Genomic DNA, 23355 nt, shown 5'->3' on the forward strand with positions numbered 1-23355 from the left:
TAGACGTCCCGCGCATGCGCAGTGTCGGAACATGCGTTCCAAGCCTCGCTTTGACCCTGAGCCATAAAAGGGCACCGCATACACAGGGACGACGCGTCTCAACGCGGTTGTTACTGTGTATGCGCTGCTGGAGTCCTGGTTCTTGTTGTCCAGTTCCTCAGTTTCCTGCTCTATCCTTTTCTGCCCAATCCTGCCTCATTTCCTTATTCCGGTCTAGCTTCCTGGTCCTCCTACTCTTTCTGCTCCTTCATTCCAATACCTTGTCCTTCCCTGGTTTTTGGTAGAGTAGGTTATCTCTGGGTCCCTAGTAGTAGTGGGGATATTCCTGTCAGTTCTGCCCTCTTCAGGTTACCTCCCTTTGCCTGTCTTGTGTCCTGCCGGTACCTGTGCCTTGCTGCCTGCTGGGAGTTCCTGAGTTCTATCCTGTTATCTTCGGTGATTTCATCAAGCCTTCTCAGCCAGTGGAAACACTGTCCCGACGTCACGCAAATTCTGAGAAGTGCCACCCGTGGCGTTGGGAGTTGGTTCAGTGCCGTCCTGTGTTAACTCACCAGGAGGGGATTGGACTAATTTCTCGCGTTACCCATTCATCGGCCATCATACATCGACATACTGGCAACCTCAACTCCACGGTCTACAGGAAGCAGAGGTAACTCACGATCTCGTGAAGATTCGTTTAACACGCATGCCTCCTGGGTCCAATCTGCATCCTTAGCCAGTTGCTTAAAGCGCGTTACATAAGACAACATGTCTTGGTTTCCTTGTTGGAACTCCAGCAGCTTCTCCTGAGCACTATACACTTGTTCAGGGTGGTCAAACATGGTTTTGAAGGCCTCCACAAATCCGTCATAGTTGTCCAGGAGCGGGTCACCCATATTCACCAAGGGAGTTGCCCAGGCTAAAGCATTTCCAGAAAGATGTGAGATTATAAATCCCACTTTGGCCCTGGGTGTGGAAAAATAGTAGGGTTGAAATGTGAAATGCACCAGACAAGAATCGAGGAAGGAACGTAGTGCCTTAGAGGAACCGTCGCATTTGTCCACTATGCCCCCTACGAAGGCACTTTCCTGGATTGCTGAGTCTCTGGATAACACGAGTTGTTTTAGTGCTGCATTTTTTCGGCTTTGAGGTTTGGAACTTCAGTTGTTAAATTTGCATTCCTCTCATGAGGTCCTGGACAGCAGCCTCCATACTGAATTCTATATCAAGTCTTTGGCGTCTCAAACTGTCACACTCTGCCTCTTGTCTCACCTGTTTGTCATTTGAAGTCTTCTTTCTCTGAGGTCTTTCTTTGTTTCTGGACGTTCGGGACTTGTACAGGTACAGACGGGTATCCTTTGCCTCCACTGTGTAGACCGGACACCAGCCTCGGAGAGATGGTAAGCATTCAATATTCCAGGAAGATCAGGTGAGTAATGGTCTAAAGTCCGGGATGGGTCTAGGAACCAGGGAGGAGTTGAGGTACTCGCACAGTGCAGAAGGCAGAATGCGGGCATGGAAGGAACAGGATCGAAGGCCTGGGAAGGAAGAGGAACGAGCGGACCCTCAGGAGGGAGCGCGAGGAGCAGCACAATTAGAAACCAGGAAGGATATTTGGGAACCGTTAACTAGAAGGGGGGTAGCACGGGAGCAGAGGAAAGTTAGATACGCACTTGTCAGATACTCGGAAAGGTAGCGCTGAGGCGCGCAGAGCCGCGGGAGCATGCCTGTTTTCTAGGAAGTGGCAGTTCTTGCGGAAACACTAGGCAGCGGCTTTTCAATGTTCTCGGCCATGTTCGTAGAATAGCAGGTATACCGTTGCAGTGCTTGATGGACCATGAAGTCCAGAAAGGGCGGAAATGGTGAATCGTGACAGCATCCCCACGAGCTAGAGCTTCATGCTCAATCTGGGAATACCTCTGCTTGGTTGGAGAGTGCCCAGCTGGCATAGGCCACAGTGCATGGTGAGCCGTCCTTATTAGTCTGGGTGAGGATGGCCCCATGTCCAAACGGGCTCACATCAGCAATGACTTCTGTGTCTTTTTGGGGATCGAAGAAAAAGAGGATACTTTCTTCTGACAGTGCCTTCTTGATGTTCTCAAATTGGCACAGGACACTTAGGGGGTGCACAGACACGAGGAGCTGCTGCCCCTTTTTGGGCACTGGGATTGCCCGCACTAGTGTAACAGGTACTGCCCTTGCGTGGGTTTGCGCCCACGTGTGGTGTACCTGGTGAGAGGTGGCGCACGAGAACTCTCTAGAGAGAGCTGCGTCAACTCCTGGGTGTGTGTCCCCCTTCTTTTCCGTGGGGTGGGTGGTTGTGTGACAACTTGGCCGTACAAAAATTCTGGCAACTGTCAGTAATAACTGGTGTGTTGCTTGGTGTGGCACAGTACTTCTTATTGGCATGTACAGAGCACGTGGAAGTCCTGTCGCGGGCTGAGGGACAGTACGCTGTGTGGAACGGTAGCCCAGACGCTTCTAATCTGCAGGTGCGCGTCCTGAGCTTCCCTCGTCGCCAGGGTTATGCATAGCTCTCAACCTTTTTTGTCAGCAAGGCGGGTGAAAACACCCGATTTTCTTTTTGGCGGGTGAGAGGCCCATAGAAGTGAATGGGCGTATGAGGGACTTGGCAGGTGATTCCACTGCTTTCAAGGCGGGTGACACCCGCCAAAAGCGGGTGAGTTGAGAGCTATGGGTTATGGGGCCGTAAGCCTGGGCGGCAGGGTGTCCAGTCAACTCGTCGAAAAAAAACTGGTCGACTGCAATTTGGTCGACGCAATTTGGTCGAAAACCATTTCGTCGAAATTTTTTTTTTATTTATATATTTATTTTTTGGGTTTTCATTTAGTTAAAAAAGGGGTTTTTAGAGAAAAAAAGGGGGTTGGGGGGGACCCCCCCCAAAAAAAAAAAAAAAAAAGGGTTAAAATAGAAAAAAAAAATTTTCGACGAAATGGTTTTCGACCAATTTGCTTCGACCATTTGTCTGGTCGGCCAATTTTTTTCGACGAATTGACTGGCAACCCCTGGGCAGCCGTGGCGCAGGGCCACCGAAGGCGCGGCGCAGCGCCGCGCATAAAGTATGATATACGCAGTTCTGTTACTTCACGAGACCCACTTCGGTCGACCGGAAAAGGCGCAAAGCCGTCCTCTTTCTTTACTTATCGGTGTGATGACGTCACACGCAGTTCACGTGATAACACAGGGTCTAGCTCAAGGTGTTGTATGCTCTAGGACGTTGGCTTTTGAAGAGCCAGACATTCATGTTATTTAAAACTTTTCTGTGTTGATGAAAATGTGTATTTCTGGTTCACTCTTGGGACATAAGCCGAAACTATTGCATTGGAGCACAGATACGGAGGATTGACATATGAGGAGGGACACAGAGTCTGCAGGTGCTGCTTGGTTATATGTCGCCCCATTGCCTGCCCAAGCTAATCCCTAGGGCTATTCCCACCCATGACATGCCCACCCAACACACCTTCTGGTGGGAGGTCTTTGAGCTCGCTTTCAAGCTTTACCACCAGGCTTTGCTTAAGTGCCTGCCACTGTTTGTTAAAGCAGTCTTCTGAGAGTAAATAGCTTATTGGAGTTCCGGCCGGAGAATACATGCTGCAGGTCTCAGTGGACCCTCTGCATGGATTAGTAGGTTAACACGCCATAAAAGTAGTGAAACGGGGGTTGGAGGCTATGGGGAGGTGGTGCGGCTCTCAGAGGACTGCGCGGAACCCCTCACTGTGCAGCAACGGCAGCAGTGCCCTTCCGGACGGCGATAAGTGTAGCACTAGCGTTGTGCTTTCCCATAACCAACATGGCCGCTCAATGGCTTCACGTCGTAGACTAGCTCGGCTCTGCGGCCTTTGAGCATGCGCTCTTAAGTACCTCGCCGCCTATATTCACCTCCATTGGCTGCTCGTACCGGAAGTGGTTACCTGGCCTGATAGCTGGAGGGGGAGGAACAAAGCCAGGATTCAAGGAACACAGAGGATAAATCAAAACACCGGGTTGCTGGGAAGCTGTGTGCTTGCGACTGCCTGCAGTCGCCCTAACCCACCCCAGAACTGCCTGCAGTCACCCACCCCAGCACTGCCTGCAGTCACCCACCCCAGAACTGCCTGCAGTCGCCCTAACCCTCCCCAGAACTGCCTGCAGTCACCCACCCCAGAACTGCCTGCAGTCGCCCTAACCCACCCCAGAACTGCCTGCAGTCGCCCACCCCAGAACTGCCTGCAGTCGCCCACCCCAGAACTGCCTGCAGTCACCCTAACCCAGCACTGCGTGCAGTCGCCCTAACCCACCCCAGAACTGCCTGCAGTCGCCCTAACCCACCCCAGAACTGCCTGCAGTCACCCTAACCCACCCCAGAACTGCCTGCAGTCACCCTAACCCACCCCAGAACTGCCTGCAGTCGCCCTAACCCACCCCAGAACTGCCTGCAGTCGCCCTAACCCACCCCAGAACTGCCTGCAGTCGCCCTAACCCACCCCAGAACTGCCTGCAGTCGCCCTAACCCTCCCCAGAACTGCCTGCAGTCACCCACCCCAGAACTGCCTGCAGTCGCCCTAACCCACCCCAGAACTGCCTGCAGTCGCCCACCCCAGAACTGCCTGCAGTCGCCCACCCCAGAACTGCCTGCAGTCACCCTAACCCAGCACTGCGTGCAGTCGCCCTAACCCACCCCAGAACTGCCTGCAGTCGCCCTAACCCACCCCAGAACTGCCTGCAGTCGCCCTAACCCACCCCAGAACTGCCTGCAGTCGCCCTAACCCACCCCAGAACTGCCTGCAGTCGCCCTAACCCACCCCAGAACTGCCTGCAGTCGCCCTAACCCACCCCAGAACTGCCTGCAGTCGCCCTAACCCACCCCAGAACTGCCTGCAGTCGCCCTAACCCACCCCAGAACTGCCTGCAGTCGCCCTAACCCACCCCAGCACTGCCTGCAGTCGCCCTAACCCACCCCAGAACTGCCTGCAGTCGCCCTAACCCACCCCAGAACTGCCTGCAGGTGAGCCTAGCACTGCCTGCAATCACTCGCCCCAGAACTGCCTGCAGTCGCCCTAACCCACCCCAGAACTGCTTGCAGTCACCCTAACCCACCCCAGAACTGCTTGCAGTCACCCTAACCCACCCCAGAACTGCCTGCAGTCGCCCTAACCCTACCCAGAACTGCCTGCAGTCACCCACCCCAGAACTGCCTGCAGTCACCCTAACCCAGCACTGCGTGCAGTCGCCCTAACCCACCCCAGCACTGCGTGCAGTCGCCCTAACCCACCCCAGAACTGCCTGCAGTCACCCACCCCAGAACTGCCTGCAGTCACCCTAACCCAGCACTGCCTGCAGTCACCCTAACCCACCCCATAACTGCCTGCAGTCACCCTAACCCACCCCAGAACTGCCTGCAGTCGCCCACACCCACCCCAGAACTGCCTGCAGTCGCCCACACCCACCCCAGAACTGCCTGCAGTCGCCCTAACCCACCCCAGAACTGCCTGCAGTCGCCCTAACCCACCCCAGAACTGCCTGCAGTCGCCCTAACCCACCCCAGAACTGCCTGCAGTCGCCCTAACCCACCCCAGAACTGCCTGCAGTCGCCCTAACCCACCCCAGAACTGCCTGCAGTCGCCCTAACCCACCCCAGAACTGCCTGCAGTCGCCCTAACCCACCCCAGAACTGCCTGCAGTCGCCTTAACCCACCCCAGAACTGCCTGCAGTCGCCTTAACCCACCCCAGCACTGCCTGCAGTCGCCTTAACCCACCCCAGAACTGCCTGCAGGTGAGCCTAGCACTGCCTGCAATCACCCACCCCAGAACTGCCTGCAGTCGCCCTAACCCACCCCAGAACTGCTTGCAGTCACCCTAACCCACCCCAGAACTGCCTGCAGTCGCCCTAACCCACCCCAGAACTGCCTGCAGTCACCCACCCCAGAACTGCCTGCAGTCACCCACCCCAGAACTGCCTGCAGTCGCCCTAACCCACCCCAGAACTGCCTGCAGTCGCCCTAACCCACCCCAGAACTGCCTGCAGTCACCCTAACCCACCCCAGAACTGCCTGCAGTCACCCTAACCCACCCCAGCACTGCCTGCAGTCGCCATAACCCACCCCAGAACTGCCTGCAGTCACCCACCCCAGCACTACCTGCAGGTGTGAGCCTCAGTAATAACCCACCCCTAGCACTGCATATTCATTAGTTCCTGTGTGTTCAGCAACCCTAGCTCTCAACCCAGCAGGCTGTGTCTGTAACACACCCCTGAGCTGTGATCCTGTGACCATGCCACTGCACTGAGGGACACCTGGGTTGGATCTTTGACAATCCCAGCCTCCAGGTGTCTGCGGTCAGCCCAGAGTTACCTACCAGTCATCCGGCCTAGCATTGTGCTACAGCTGTTTCTGTCTCAGATGTAACCGTTCCACCTGCCTGACCCAGCCCCAAGGTGCATGCCTTTAACACGTCCGCACTGCATCTGCATGACAACTGGCACCCTGCACTGAAAGACAGCAATGCGCTTGTAACTAGCCCGCCCACTTTATCCGAAAAAACAGCTCGCCTGTCTGTGGATGCTGGCCTCTGAAAATTACATTGGAAACAAGAGAACAGCAAAGAATCCAGGTAAGAGACCCTCTGTCCCTGGGTTTATGCTTCTGGTGAAACAGGGTGGCAGTTTGTGTAATATCAGTCTCTTTGCAAGATGCATAGGTGTGAATCTGGGAGAGACGTTGCATTTCTGTGATTTACTGTATGGATACACAACTCTCAGTAGCATACTGATCTTGGGGCCTGAGCGTAGAGGACATATTGGCTCTGCACAGGATTCAAACTGAAGGGGAAACGGGATATTCTGTGCTAGTCTCTGGGATTTTTAAGCCCTTCCAAGTGCCATTGGGATGGTCCTTTGCACCCCCAGGGCAGAACATCCTGCTTTTTTTTTACACTTTGTAATCATCAATGCCCTGCCAATGGGAAGAACATTAATTAATGGCTGCAGTGGTTACTGTGATCAGTGTAAGGGTGGCTTTCTCAAAAGCCACAGCTCTGGTTAGTGTTATTTGATATTTCTATAGAGCCTTCTGCCATAGTTATTGCTTTGAAGCGCTGTTGGGTGGAAGGCCCTTCAGAAGACCACAGTGTGTGCAAGCATGGAAATGAGAAGAGCATTACATTGCATGTGAATAGTAAATAGAATCGGGTGACTATTGAACTACTAGCAAAGATGACTAGAGTACAACATTATACAAATCATGCCGAGCGGCATTGTGGTGCTCTGGCACAGAGATGGCTGCTATGGCAGTGACTTTGTGACAGCTGGACCGAATTGCTCATGGGACTCCTCAGCTGTATTCTATGCATAACAGTGCAGGAGGAGTCTATCAACCCCTAAGGCAACTGTCTACAGTTGAGGGCTCTGCAATACTTTACATGCAGAAGACATGCACACTAAATAACATGCAGTAAAGGCAAAACAACCTGCACGCCCTGCACTGCCACCAGCGGTCTGGCATGCTGGTCCCATTTCACTAGCTCACACTGTACCTCCCGATCCCTCACTCTCTCTCTTACATAGACACATTGAATCCCATTTAATGCTAATTGATTTATGTGCCAATGTTGTGCTCATTAAGCACGACAAGAAGCCATTCCTTTCTCAAACAGTAAAAGCAATCAGGTGGGCCTATGACAAAGGCTCTTCTGGGGTGTTTGAGTCTTGAGCTCAGGAAGACCTATAGGATGGTTTATAGGGATTTCAATTTGTCCAATATCAAGAGTGAAATAATCTCCATTCCTGGCCTGCAGTCTAGCATTGAAATATAACGCGCACAGGATCGCAAAATGACAGGCTTTACAGGACGTTTCTTTCAGAGCTAGGTTCCTGCACGTTTTCACGCAGCACAGCAACAGAGAGTGGAGTAATGATGTTAGGTGAGATAAGTGGGCAGTAGGTTGCATTACTAGATTTAGAATTATTATCGTATTTATTGAGGGCAAACCTAGCTCCGAGAAGCAACGGAGCGCTTTACAGAGGTATACAACAGTAGAGTTGAGCTCATATTACTTTGCATGTAGATTATAATTGTAGGCAGAAGTAAAATACATTTGCCAATCAATAGGGCTCATGCTATGGAACCAGGTACACATGTCTCATGTCTGTATATCTACAAAGACTTGTATGTGTACATTAGAACTCTGGAAGGCTATGCAGTGATAACACGAGTGCCATTTAGTCGGGTATTAGTAACATTAGCCATTTACAATACAGTGAAGCTATTGGCACTCACTGTGACGGTATCAAGTAATAATATCTCCACCAATAATATCCCCATATATATGGTCGTGGGGCAAGCCCATAGGCAATATTATTAATGGAGATAATTTATGGGGTTATTAGGACTGGGGGCTGCAGGGGTGTCCCCCGTTCCATGGCTTAATATGGGTGCAAAAATATGGCAATATTTTTATAAATGGCGATATTTTTGCAGGGATATTTGATATTATTTTTGTTTTATATTTTATTTGTAACGCGCTCGTACACGAGTGTTTCAGAGCGCGACAAGGCAGGGAGGGGAAACAGGGGAGAACAGAACAGCGATCTTACTAGGCCCAGTGACATTGAGAACGTGCAAGTGCATGGGAAAGGGGGAAAAAGTGCACGGAAGGGGGAGAGTGGAAAGTGCAGAGCAGAGGGGAGACGGATAAATAATAAAAACAAATATAATGGAGAAATAAATAGGGGTAGTGCAGCCAACACTTGGCAAGTGCTGTGCTTACGCCAGCAGAACTGGTTAAGTCTGATAAGTGCATGAAAGAAGAAAAAGGGGGATTTGGGGACTATATGGGTACAGATATAGTCCCCAGTGCAAATGGTGGCCAGGAGGCAGTGCAGAAAGGGTGGCAAGGTGAGCAGGTACCTGGGCCCAGGGGACAGAGGGTGGCCAGGTGCACAGTGCCAGGATTGAGCAGATCAGCAAGGGAGAGGAGGAGCAAAGGCAGAAGCAAAGAGGAAAGTCTTGAGGTGCTTCCGTAACCGGAGTTGGTTCTCTTCAAGTTTTAGAGTGGCCGGGAGGTTGTTCCAGAGGGAGGCCCCCGCGGAAAACAGAGATCTTCCCCCAGCTCGTTCCTTTGCAAAACGACCGACTGCTCCTCTACCGCTAACTCCCTCAGGATCAGAGAGCTCGAGAGGGGAGGTATTTGCGGAGGTATAGCTGAAGGTATTTTGGACCCAAACTACGCATAGGGTTGTGAACAATGCATAGGGTTTTAAATGTAATCCTTGCATCCACTGGGAGCCAATGGAGAGATTTCAGAGCTGGAGAGATACGATCCCAGGGCTTGAGGCCGAGGACAAGTCTTGCAGTCCTGTTCTGGATTAGTTGCAGAGGGCGGAGAGTAGAGGCAGGAAGATTTAGAAAGGCTGTTACAATAGTCTAGCTTGGAGAGAACCAGAGCTTGGGAGACAGTGAGCTTCTCGGGGAAGGAGAGGAAAGGAAGAGTACCTCTGAGGAGGTGCAGAAGGAAGTTTGACTTTTTAGAGACCTCAGAGATGTGGGTGGAGAAGGATAGTGTGGAGTCAAAGATGACCCCGAGGTTCTTAGCCTCACAGGTGGGGATAGGAGGAGGGCCAAGCGAGGCTGGCCAGAGAGAGATCGGAAAGGATGGGGAAGGTGTTTCCCGATGAGGGGGATCTCTGTCTTGCTGGCATTCAGACAAAGGTCATTGGCGGCACACCAAACTTCAGTGGCAGTTAGGCAGTCGGAGATGAGAGACGGAGAGGAGGTGGCCGAGGGCAGCCTGTAAATGAGTTGGGTGTCGTCAGCGTAGCACTGGAAATTTGACCATAGTGTGGCAATGCAGTGGGCGAGAGTTGCCAGGTATTGGTTGAAAAGCCAGGGCGAGAGATTAGACCACTGGGGAACACCACAGGTAGAGAGGAAGACTGAGTATAGGAAGGACCCAAGTTGGACCTGGGAGGGTCGATCGGAGAGGAAAGAGGTCAGCCAGGTCAGAGCCTGATCAGTGATACCCAGGTTCTCACGGAGACGGTTGAGCAGGATGGTATGGTTGACTGTGTCAAAGGCAGAAGAGAGATCGAGTAGGATGAGAACAGAGGGAATAGAGTCCAGGTTGGAGAGCAGATCTTCACGGATGTTCAGGAGAGCAGTTTCCGTGCTCTGAAACTAGACTGGTGGTCATGGAGACAACCAACAGAGTCAGTATGAAGATTAAGCTGCGAGATGGCCAGCTTCTCAAGGAGTTTGCCAAGGAAGGGAGTAATGGAGATTGGGCGATAGTTAGATGGACAGGAAGGATCAGCAGTGGGTTTCTTGAGGAGAGGATGCACAAGGGAGTGTTTCAGAGGGGAGGGGAAAGATCCTGAGGAAAAGGAATGGTTACAGAAATTGGCAAGGGCTGGGGCGAGGGTGTCAATGTGGTCCTTGATGGTTTGAGGAGCAGGAATGTACCTGTTTTGACGATGGAACACATGGATTCACTGTGACGCAGTGAAGTTAACTCTTTGCACCAGGTAGACTTTTTACAGCACGGCGCCCTACACCGGTAATCCTTTACCCTTTGACTCTGATGGCTAGGTCTATTGGGAGTTGTGGTGCAAACCATCTGGAGAGCGAATTGTTGCCCGAGTTGTAGACTCGGCATAGGAACAGACGCTGTTGCTCCAAATTTGATTCTTCATTACCTTCGTAGGCCTGACCTCCTACTTTTTGCATAGACTGAAGCAGTGTCGGGGACCAGTCAAAGTGTGTGTGTGTGTGTGTGTGTATATATATATATATATATATATATATATATAATTTCTGAGAATGTGTGTGGTAGGGATATAACGGTATACCGTGAACCACTTAATTGAACAATAATAAGCGTCACATTGTTTATACCGTTCATACCGTTAAGTGTGATTTTCAATCTGATTTGAAAAGGCTGCAGTAAGAAAGTGCTCCGCAGTCTTGGTCTTGCACTGTAGGATGTGCCGTCTGCCAAGTAGTTTCAGTTAGAGCAGTTTTTAATGCCATTCCATAAACCACACGTGCCTGACACAAAATCAATATGTTAGCAATAGGAAGAATAGATACAGTGCCAAGAAGGAAAAGGGTTTACTTTGGGGTGGCGGCTTTTGGGTTTATATATTTATAATGGATAATGTTCTCTAAACATATGGCAATGGGGGATTTCCCTGGTTCGATCATTGAATTTACATATAATAAGTCACACTGCGAAATTCACTCATCTGTCGTTATTCCCTGCTGCCGTACCAAAACTAAAGGCTGTAACGTGTTGTGTGCACGTGTGAGTGCGCGTGTGTGTGTGTACAAGCTTATACTACCATCATCCTCCATTGATCTGTGGCATGCAGGTTATCAAGATGGCAACATGTTCATTTTCACCAGTAGCCAGTGGGGGAGCAAAACGCCTAAATGACCACAAGAAAAGCTATTCAGTTTGCTTTGCCAGTTGCAGCAGCCCCCCCTCTCCACACGTGTGTTTGTGTTTGGTGGAAAGTATGTTGAAATGCGCAATACTGGCCCTGGGTGCCTGGTTTTGTTTGTGATGATAAATCTGTCAATTTATGACCTTTTTAGAAAATATTTGTTAAGATTAGTTAACTCCACCTGCTATACCGCGATAACCATGATATACCGTCATTTGGCAAGAAGGTTATTGTACCGTCAGAAAACTAATACCATGACACCCCTAGTGTGTGGCGGGGTAGGCGCAATTTGAACAAGTTGTGGGCACAGTGAGACACATGGCAAAACTGGGGTTGCAGGGCCATGCATTGAGACAAAAAATTAGTCATGAGCACCCCCCCCCCCCCTATGAGAACGAACACAGCAAAAATGGCCTGTTCTATAGGAAGGTACCCACTCTAGAGACCGCACTCACATTTTAGCTCATTGTACCTTTCACAGATGGGAAATAGCCATTTGCATATCAGTCTTTGTCCCACCCACATGGGCAGTCCATCACCAAAATGCTATGGCAGTACCCTTCTGAACAAGAGTACCATCAGCAACCCCATACACGTGTTTCAGGCTTGTTGGGCATCATCAGTGAAGTGGAGCTGTGCCTATCTGAGCACAGTGAGCAAGAAGGCCACGTCTGGATGACCCTAGGACACTTAGGGTGACTAAACCTAAGGCCCTTGGAAAAAATCAATACATTAGTCCTGGGCGCCCCTCTATGAGAACGATCACAGCAAAAATAGCCTGTTCTATGGTATGGTACCCACTCTAGAGTCACTTTTCTTAGAGAGGCACAGCTCCATCTCACTGATGAGGTCCGTCTAGGTCGAAACACGTGTCTGGGGTTGCTGTTGGTACTCTGGTTCAGAGAAGAATTGCCTAGCATTTCAGTGCTGGACTGCCTCTGGACAGTTCAAAGACTGATATGCAGAGATATTTCTCCTCTGTGAAAGGTACAGTGTGCTAAAGACTTGGTAGAGTCTCTCCCAGATCCATCCACCCAAGAACGGGTGAACGGGCTGTGTTCGTGCTGGTAGAGAAACTCTCAGACCCCCCCCCCCTTTTTTTTGCATGCATTGAGACATTCTGCATGATTTGCTTTGGGCACTAGCAGCATAAAGTGGGGGCATCACAAGGATATGTTGAGGAGACAACCGCATGATTTCATTTGTATTTTTATTTGTATAGCGCATATCTTAACAGAATGTTACAACAATGACATATAAACATAGTAATCATAACAATTGTGACAGAGTTCCAGTTGACGTTACATTTGTCAAGGCATCGGCAAAAGCAGTAATGTGCAGGAGCAATGCAGTACAGGCTCACAGCAGGCACGCACACGCTCAAGAGGATAGTTGTTAGTGTGAGGTAGCTAACCAAAGCTTGGCTTTGTGTTTGAATAGGTTGAATGAAGGTAGATTTCTGATGGTGAGTGGTAGGGTGTTCCAAAGCTTGGCTGCTAGGATTGGGAAACTAGCGCCGCCAGCTGTTTGGAGCTTGTATCTGGGGATCACAAGACCTTGAATTTGTGCGGATCTGAGTACTCGCGATGGTATGTGCTAAGTGAAACGAGAGGCTAGATATTTAGGGGCCTAATTGTTTACACATTTGTAAGTGAGGGCCAATGCTTTCAGAGAAATCCTTTGGGTGACTGAGAGCCAGTTGAGGTTCTTCCTAGTTTCTGAGATGTGGGCAGATCTAGGGATGTTTAGTGCAGCTCTAATGGCATTATTTTGGGAAGTCTGAAGTTTGTTGAGGTTGCCCTGGTTAGTGCCTTGATACATTGCATTGCAGTAGTCCAATTTGGACATAACCAGGGTCCTGGCCAAAGTGATGCAGTTCTGGGTGGTGAGGAATGGGCGACAAGCTGTGATCAACTTGCAAGTGTAGGCCGATGCGGCAACCACTGCATTAGTTTGTCGAGTGAGGGTGAGTGAGGAGTCGCGGTAAATTCCTAAGGTTTTGGTATCTTTGGAGACTTTAATGGGATTACCGTCAATATTGAAGGAGCTGAACGATGGGCACAGTTTGCTTAGTCTCTGTTGCGTACCCAAGATGAGAAGCTCTGTCTTGTCATCGTTGAGGCAAAGCTCATGCTGAGCCGTCCAAGCTTGGATGACAAGGTAGATGTCGTTCAGGGCTTTGGAGTCAGCAATGTAGTCACCAGTGATGGGAATGAGTATCTGGGTGTCATCAGCATAATTAGTGTAGGTGACACCCAGATAATCAAGCACATCAAACAGTGGTTTGGTGAATACATTGTAGAGAGTAGGGGAAACACAGGACCCTTGAGGGACTCCGCAGGGGACAGGTGTAGGATCAGCAGATGAGGTAGGTGAGAATACTCTCGTGTGCCTGTTGTCAAGGAATGACCTAATCCAGTTAGTGGCATTATCTGAGAAGTGGGCAGTGGATTTCAGGTGCTGACATAGAATTTGGTGATTGACCAAATCAAAGGCCGCAGATAAGTCCAGTAGGAGTAAAAGGGCCAGTTTGCTGTTGTCTTTTAGGTCCTCGATTTGAGTTTTGAGGTCCAAGAGAGCTGTTTCTGTCCCGTGCTTGGGTCTGCAGCCATATTGTCTTGTGCCAAGGAGGTTATTTGTTTCCAAGTAGTTTTGTATCTGTAGATGTGCTGCTCTGTGTAGTATTTTTAGGAAGAAAGGTACAGTAGTGATAGGTCTGTAGTTGGTTGGTGTTTCGGGGTCAAAAGTCGTTTTTTTTAGGAGCGGGGTAGCCCATGCGTCCTTTAGGTTGTTGGGTACCATTCCAGTTAGGAATGAAGAGTTAATGAAGGTGGTTATAAAGGGAGCGAGGTCATGTGCCGCTTCCTTAATGATAGGTGCCGGGCAGGAGTCACCTTGGCAGTTAGGTTTTAAGTTCCGGATGATGTTTTCAACCTCTGGGATGGTGAGTGGGGTGAAGCTGAAAGGGGTGTGAGGGAAAGAGGCCGTGTAGTCATAAAGGGTTTGGTTTGGGGGGAGATGTGGTTTGTTTGGCATTAATTTTCGATTGCAGGGTGGTTATTTTGTTGAGGAGTGCGTTTTGGATGTTGTTGCACCACGTACTGTCTTTACAACAGGAATCGGGAGCAGGGGAAGGTGATTCTAGTTCTCTAAGGATTTTAAATAACTCCATAGTGTTGGATTCCGCTTGGGGGAAATAAGCTGGTTATAGGTCTCCTTTTTGGCTTGTAAGATCGCTTCCTTGTAATTGTGGGAAGTGATGATAAGGCGATCTTTGTTAGTCACAGGGATGGCTTCTCCAGAGTGATTCAGCCTTAAGCTTTTCTTTGCGTAGAGCTCTTAACTGTGGGGTGAACCAAGAGTTCATGTGGGCTTGTTGTTTGACTTTCCGTAGTTTGAACGGTGCTATAGTATCAATAGCTTTAAGCAGAGTTTGATTGAAAGTATCTACTAAGACGGTGGGGTCGTTGTGTAGAGATGCGCAGTTGTTCAAGATAGGAAGGATGAGGGGGAGTAGTTTATCCCTGGTGATGTCTTTTTTGTTCCTTGTCGGAATGGCTGGAGCAATGGTAGGCGAGGTGTGGGGGTTGGTGGCTGGTAAGTGGAAGATGATGATGTGGTGGTCAGACCAAGCACAGGCATGGTTAGAGCTGATAATAGTGTTGGAGTTAAGATCAATGATCCAGTCAAGCGTTCTGCCCTTAGTATGGGTAGGTTCGCCAGTACATTGCTGGAAGCCCAGATTAGCTAAGGTGATAGCGACCTCAGTGGCCAAGTGATCCTTAGGGTCAGATAGACCAAGGTTAAGGTCTCCTAGTAGCAGTACCTGAGAGTTAGGCTTCGTATTATCAATCAAGATGGCCGTAATCTCATCAGTGAAGGAGCCTAGCGGTCCTGGAGGTCTATAGATGAGGTGAAGAGTTGCAGTATTAGTTGGAGAGAGGGTGAGTTTCACGGATAGTGATTCTGCAGAGCTGAGCTTGATGTTAGGGATAGTTCTTAATGTAATATTATCGGTTGTATACGAATTGTTTGTATTACAACTGTTCGAATGACAATTGACCTTTTCACAATTGACGAAATTGTGAAGGTCAATTGTAACATATGTGGGGGGAAACCCCCTGCAACCCCAAAACTATATATATATATATATATATATGTGTCAATTGTGACCCTTTAAATTCGGTCAATTGTTCATTCAAACAATTTGGCTAATACCATATTATCTCTATGTATGAACGCGACTCCACCTCTGTTTATAGAGTATCCAGTCAGGATGGCGAGGGCAAGAAGTGGGCCAGAAGCTGCATGTAGCCAAGTTTCAGTAATGGCAATGAAATCAAGGTTTTGGACGGTAATGAGGTCAGAGGTGTCCAGAGCGTGGGCCGTGAGGGATCTGGCGTTAATGAGGGCACCCTTGAGTTCTTTGGTGGAGTTGGAGCTATCGGGTGGTGGTGTCTTCTGTGTAGTGGAGTGAGTGATGGTAGTGTGGATACGCTGAGTGCATGGGGCACGGGGCAGTCTAGATCTAAGTCTGAGATTCCTAACTTGAAGAGTGCATGGTTGATTAGGTGTAGGTTTAGTGGCGAAGTGTTTGAGCCATAAGGCTGTGTCATTGAGGTATGGGTTGCTATGGAGCATGGTGGGATGAAGTATAGTAGAGTAGTGATTGATTCTAACAGCGCTTATAGTAGGGGTGCAAAGGGAGGTCACAGTAAGGAACCCTACGATGATAACGTAGATAAGGTGGCTGACGACTGGCAGTAGCCGCATGTTGTGATCCAAGTGTCCTAACCGACTGTAAGGTGTAGTACGGATGTACTTAGAAGTAAGCAGTGAGGTCTTATGCTGGTTGGGAGTCAGATTAGCCAGGAGTCAGCTGTTCTGGTGTGACACGCTAGGTAGGTACATGTGCAGGGCAATCAGTGACTCAAAGGCAACTACTCAACTATGGCAGAGTGGGTAAGTACATGTGCATGGCAATCAATGACTCAGGCAGTAGTTCAGATAAGGGCGACTGTGTAAGTAGATGACATGAGGTCACCTAGATTAGTGGGAGCAGGAAAGGCACTAATAAAAAATGCATAGCATTGCAATGAGCAGCCAGTGACTGTACTTACGTAGTTTGCGGTCCAGTATTATGTCGATCATCCACGTCTATTGCATAGAAATGTTCCTCTAGTATGAAGGAATGTCAACGTAGCGTTCCTGATAGGTTTCAGGTGGCTGATCAGAGTGCACCAGGTGCGAACATGGGGAAAACAGGGCAGTAGGCCTTATAAAGGCCTTGGAGGAGGCCGCCAGCTATTCCGCCTGCCGGCGGAAGTGTGTATTTAAATAGGGATACACACACGCGTTGCTTAGCAACGAGGCAGATGCCTAGCCTCGTTTTCAGGCCGCATCGCGCCCAACATTTTGGATTTTTGAAATGTCGGCGCGTGCGTGCCCTGTCGCAGATTCTGGCCTGGCGATAGGTTAGGCTGCTCAAAAAAAGGGGGCACAGGTAAAGGCTCAAACAGGGCCCGGGGCCCTTTTCAATAGATTTCCTGGTGATCGATCGTTGCTGCAGACACACTTGTTCTTCCAGGCTCCAGTCGAGGTCCTCAGGCTTCGCTTGGGAGACTGGTCGGCTGAGGGGGCTGTGGGGGCTCCTGCCCTCTCCACAATGGAGGCGATGTGCTTCCACAATGGAGGCACAGTGGAGGCGATTTTTCTGAATGAATGCGAACTAAAAGAATTCTTCTTGAGATAGCAGTAACAATTTGTGTTCCCAACACATCACCCTACAACAGTAGGGCACAGTAGTATGAAAGGCGCTGCACAACTGGGCATATTTTTTATTTGGACAAACATTGTTTGATTTGGGCACTAATCACAAGGAGGGAGTAGCTCTAGGTATATATTGTTGAGATAGACCATATGATTTGCCCCGGGCACCGCTAGCAAGACTCTGGCCAGCATAGGCATATAATCTTAAAACAAGGCTCGGATTTTCTTTGGGCACTAGCAGCATCGACATGTGTTTAATATTGTCAATGATGGCATGTTGCGTAACCAGCTTCATGAAAATGTGTTATACAAGGGATACACTGGTATATACTGGTGAGGAGCATGAACTGGGACAAATGTTGTCATCTCTCATGATCTGCTTTGTGTACAATGAGTATGAATGGGGGTTCCGCTTGTGTTATGGGTTGGGTCCAGGGTCCAATGGCTCAACACAAAAGGGCTAAACTGAAAGTAGCGTAAAATAATAGTGCGCCTAAAAACAAATAACATGAATGATTATTTCCACAGTGGAGACCCCCGGGTCACTCTTTCACTTTTAGTCAAGATCGCACATTGTGCGTTTCATGGGGAAAGCCACTCGCCTTTCCCTACTATAGTCCCCTAAACACTGGTGCATCGATGCCATACAAATGTCCAATACACATGCAATCCCTCATGTCTGTCCTGTTCCTATGCAGGCTGCATTGCATAGCCCAGGGCAAGTACACACACAGGAATCGTTCACAAATGTCGACCTGGGAACTGCGACGACCGAAAATGCCGATTTAATTTGTTTCTTTTTAACCCCTCCCTTACACCATATGTATGTATGTATGTATGTATGTATATATATGTGGGGGGGGGGTTTAGGGTACGATATTAATATGGGGGGGCTTCGGTGGGCCTCCCCCCCGCATATATATAAGTTGGCATTTTCGGCCGTCGCAGTGATCATATAGATCCCACACACGTGTCTACCCCTGGGATTGTCATGCCTGCGGGTCCTTCACCTGCTGGCGGGAACAGTGGACACCGTCAGTGAAGCCAAACTGAGCTCTAGTTAAGAAAGGCAGCAGGGTGATCCGTATTCTATCTATTGAGCGGGGCAACATGGAGCCTTTTGGAATTATGAGGTTCGCGATAATGAAGGACACCATTATAAATGTGTTTGTATATGCGCCTTTATGCTAAATTAGCACTGCGTTTGGAGCCTCTCTCCAATCAGGTGGCCTGCAAAGTGCCCATGAATCCACAGTCCCCGCCATCGTTCCACCATGGCCATCCGCTGACTCTCTCCCTGCTGGCATTGAGCACTGTGTGCCACGTTTCCTCTCTCCTGCTCCGACCACCCCACTCTACACCCATACCCCATTTACCTGCCATCAGACGCCTCAATCCCTGGCCCCACATGCTTCCATCCCTATCTGCTCCCGGACATAGGGGTGACAGCATAGATATGATGTGTTGAGAGGTCTCATGGTCTGCGTTTTGCAACACTAGGATGCAAATGCTTTTACAGTGGCAGTGCTGGCATACATTGCTGCCTGAGACCAGCTCAATGTGATGCTGGAAATGCATCGGAGGGACAGGGCCTCCATATCCTTGTCCTTTACTGCTTTTATCGTGTGTTCTGTTGTGTTTTCCGTGCAGGAGTTCATGTGGGACTCCTGGCGGTGCAGCTCGCTCTTTTGGTTTGGTGAACAGACCCATGGGATACGCTTATGGCACCCATGGGTAGGGGTGCAAACCTGTGGCCCTAGTGTATGTTTTTGGGCACCTGTGTGTGACCCACAGAGCAGGGTACGGGCTGGTGGCAGCTCCGTGCTGAAATGACTGGTGCCCTGAGCGTCCTCCATTGTGTGATGCCCAGGCCCTGTCATTGGAATCGGTAGATTCCTGATGGAGACAAAATGGTCCCCATGGCCTCTCGCCTTCCATCGCCTGTTTCCTTGATCTTCCCGAAGTCCCGGGAAGCCCTGCCTCTGTCCCTTCCCCCTGACTGGCTGTTGGGTGGAATTTCCATATATGGTAGTGTGGGTTCGTGCCGACCAGACTGGCTGGAGCCTTCTCAACGACCGTATGTTGTAGGTACACCTGTGGGTGGGACCTGGGTGAATGGAGTGTGTGACGAATATACATTCTATGTTGTGGCTGTCTAGTATCTGGTGGTTGACACAATGGTTGAGACAGCCCTGCCCGAAACCGGTACGAATGCAGCTTGGAGTGTTGAATGTCTCGGTACTCGTCCCAATACACAACTTGTTGTGAGTGTCTGGAGCGGAGTGAATGGCCTGAATGCACCGTGTGCCTGATTGGCTGCCTGCCTGCATGAATGACCGTAGTCTAGTCGTGATTGGATGCTTGAGTGTGACCCAGCGGAATGAATGGGAGATCAACAGTATATCTGGGGACCTCTCACTGCTAGGAATCGTGTTCAGAAGCTGAAGTCCACTACGACGAGTAACTGGAGTAACTGAAGTTTGACCTTGAAGCCCTGCTGGACGAGAAGAATTGCTGGTGCTCTCCTTCGTAATCTGAAAGCTGTTGTGCCTCAAGGACTGACCCAGAGAGGACCTGGTAAGGCGCCCTCTTCCCGAGCTACGAGGGACCATCGTGCACAGCTGATCTTTGCCTAAGTTCCCTGGTAGACAGACCTTCGACAGGCTGCCGACCCGATACAGGGATTGCTGCGGAACTCCAAGGAGAAGCACCCGGACTGTTGTTCGCCACTGTTGCCGACCGCTGTCGCCGACTGGAGCCGCCGTGCTCCTGTTGCCTAAGAACTTCATTGATCCAAGGACGCTCTCGTCCTCATCATCGCCGCTGTATCCTGCTGGAGAAGGCCTGACCGTCGCCGCGCCGAGGAGCATCCACCGGTGGGTTTCCTGTCACCCAAAGACCACAGAGACGCCGACGACTTGACGCCCTTGCTGGGCCACAGTTCTTCAACTCTTTGCGGTCCAGAACTATTGCAGGACGTTTATACTTCCCTGTCAACGAGCACCACTAGGAATGACGCGGCCACTTCACCGTCGTAGCTCGCCCTGTTCTCCGTCGGACGTTCGACGACCCGTGACTCCTGCCTGAAAGGGAGGACACTCGAGAAGGGCAGTCGATTCCCCGACGCGGAACGCCACAACACCAAGGTTCTTTGGGGTTGCAGAACTATTGGAAAGTCTAGTGTGAACAATATATGGACTGGGCTTATATCTTTCTTCTACAGGTTGCCCAGGTTGGGGGGGGGGGGGATCTCCACACAGAACTGTGTTTAACGGTAGTTACCAGTATTCTGCCTATTGCTCAACCATCTTGCTTTCCTCCCTCTCTCTACTGCTGGTTTCCTCTTTATTTTGATCTGTGTGTCATTCTGACCGTATGCACTTTAATGAGATCTGATAACGTTAGTGGTACCACTTTAGAACTGTACATATTTGCCATTGTTGATTTCTGAGTACAAAGTGCGTTATCGTGATATTGTATATAACCTTGAATATTAATTATATAAAGACTGTGTTTTAACCGATACAGTGTGTGGACATTCCTTTGTGGGTGCTTGGGGACTACACTGTACATAAGAACCAGCTCGCATCACCTCCTGAGAAGCTAGGCCTTGATTGCTCGACCACGTTTACCAATAATAGAGAATCTTAGCAGGGGTCCTCTGTGCCTCTCCTCTACCATATAGAGAGCGGAAGTACAGACCCCACCCCCCCTCCGGTCTTTACACTCAATCCCTGGCCCCACATGCTTCCATCCCTATCTGCTCCCGGACATAGGGGTGACAGCATAGATATGATGTGGTGAGAGGTCTCACGGTCTGCGTTTGGCAACACTAGGATGCACATGCTTTTACAGTGGCAATGCTGGAATACATTGCTGCCTGAGACCAGCCTCAGGACTTTTCATAAGCCCAAGAAGATGGCTGCTTAGGCCTCTTACCTTCTTTGGCCACTCATTGGGAGAACCAGATTTCCCCTGACTTCTCTAAGAATAACCAGGAGTTTTTCCTTTGTTCTCTCCCCCTACCCCCATGCCTGTCATGCTGTATGTATACTCTCCTGGCGAGGCTTGTTTGTGAGTGGTTGTGGACAGAAAGAAGTGCAGGTACTGACACTTGCCTGTGCTGTGTCGCAAGGTGTGCACGGCTTCACATAGACGCATGTGCTGCACAGGCTTCACAGCGCTGTGCAGTTTCCATCGGTGCAGACGCGGGTCATTCCATGGTTTCGCCTCTCCACTTCATCAAGGCTCTCCCACTCTTCATATTCTTCTCTTCTCAGCGCTGTATCTATCACACGTTCTCTTTCCCTCTGGCAGCCCCTCTTTCTCCCTCTGTCTCCACCCATCGCTCTTTCTTCCATGCCATTTTCTCATTGGTTATTTGTCATCTTTCCTTAGAACGCTCTCAGGCACTTGTTCACCAACACAGTCTATTCTCGCCCTCTGTGGGCATCACTCTCTACTTCCTGCCTCTGTTAGATTCCCTTCCACACTCTGTTTTCCACTTTCATCTCTTTCCCCCTAATTTCCCGCTTATTATCTTGCACTCGCTTTCTCCTTTCACTGCCCTGCTCTCTTACACACTATCCTCCTCTCTCATGCTCCATCTCCACTACCCTCTTCCTACCTCCCTCCCGCTCCAACTCTCCTTGCTAGTAGACACATTTCCTCTGCTGCCTGTCTGTAGCCCCCACTTACACACCGTGCACACTGCCACTGCTCTATGTATGCCTCTTCTAGTTGCACCCCCTTCTTTCTTCTCCTGTGTCTTTTAGCACCCCCTCTTTGTTTGTGCGCCCATCTTCTGTCACTTTCTTTTGATCTCGTTGGCTATCTTTGTCAGTTTCTCTCACTCTCTGCGTTGCTCTCTGCCACACTCTCTTTTAAGCACTGACTAATGGTGTGCCCCGCTGTTTGCTCTCTCACTCTTTGGGTTTCTCGTATTCCCCACCCCTCTTGTCTGTAGCTTGGTCACTGGGTCTCCTTTCCAGACCCCCTGTTTGTCTGTCTGTCTGTCTCCCTCTGTTTTCTTTTCATTGAAGCACATTAGACAGCGAGGTGTGTAGGTCGCACACATGCTCCCCTTAAGATTGCCTTCTTCCCAAAGTGCTCCACAAGGCGCCAATGCTTTTATCTTAATTGCTCACTGGTGCTGGTCCACTCCTTCCAAGGCGACGAAAGCCCCGCGTGTGCTGTGTGCTGCAGGCATGCTGGGCCAGGTGAGCACACACAGCACAGGCAAGTAAATGCTCGGCAGAGGAAGACTCCAGTGCAGTGAAAACAATGACATCGAAGGCTGGTGAAGAGGCGTGGCGGGAAGCAGTGCAGCCAAGGATGTGGGAGCAGAGTTCATTTCAAACAGGGGCACGTAGTGGAGTCCTGGGCGCGCAGTGGAGTACTGGTACTTTCTTTGAGCTTAGAGAAGTGAGAGTCAACTAGTACCTGTACATATACAGTGTTTCTGTTTGCGTTTCCATGTGGAGCTCTAGTTTGCATGCATGTGTGTGAAGTATTTATTCCACAGTTAGCTGCACCATAGTGGCAGTACCTGGCTATTCAAGCATTGTAGAATACACATACAATTCATGCAGCACCAGCACCAGGGAGCGATTCTATTTAACCAAGACAAGCATTCCCTGGCTATTCCTATGCAACAGTCTTAGAACTACAGTCCCCAGACGCCTTAGAGATCAGTGCTGCTTCCACTTTCCCAGGACCAGACAGGGAGGAGGCCAAATACCCTCTGGCGTGCTGCTCCAGGTGCTGCTAATGAGACTGCTTCAGCACATGGTGGGTCAGTATTAAGCAGCTGCCTTCAGGAGCACACGCCTCTTGCATTGGGCTCGCTTCCAGCCTTTTGTTGCTTTGATCCTTGGATTTCTGCCATGTCCTGTTGTTTTAAGGACCTACTCCTGAACCCCGTGCTCCCTGCCTTGCAGCCCTGCTACTCTGCCTTCACTCCCTGCACCTCTGTACTTACTACTCCGCTCCCCTGCAGCCCCGCTCCCCTGCTTGCAATCCTCTGTTGCCTGTGTACAGCCCCATGCTCTCTAACACTAATCATCTTGCCCGCGTTACCCGTCTTTAACTTCCTTGAGTCTTCAGTCCTGCCCTTGTTATCCTACTTCAGAGCTACGGTTTCCTTGTTATCAGTCTTCAATCCTACTCT

At 50.0% G+C, this 23355-nt stretch overlaps 1 long non-coding RNA gene across 1 annotated transcript in view; it reads left to right on the top strand.

The window, feature by feature from the left end:
- Positions 1-5668: 5668 nt before the first annotated feature.
- LOC138511155 (uncharacterized) overlaps positions 5669-23355 on the top strand; it is a 38815-nt gene continuing 21128 nt past the window's right edge. Inside the window, exon 1 of the long non-coding RNA XR_011280578.1 lies at positions 5669-6589. This is a non-coding gene — a long non-coding RNA (uncharacterized lncRNA). The remainder of the gene's footprint in view (positions 6590-23355) is intronic.

The sequence above is a fragment of the Ambystoma mexicanum genome, chromosome 6p (genome assembly GCF_040938575.1).
Source record: "Ambystoma mexicanum isolate Mex_15411 chromosome 6p, UKY_AmexF1_1, whole genome shotgun sequence".
Classification (NCBI taxonomy): domain Eukaryota; kingdom Metazoa; phylum Chordata; class Amphibia; order Caudata; family Ambystomatidae; genus Ambystoma; species Ambystoma mexicanum.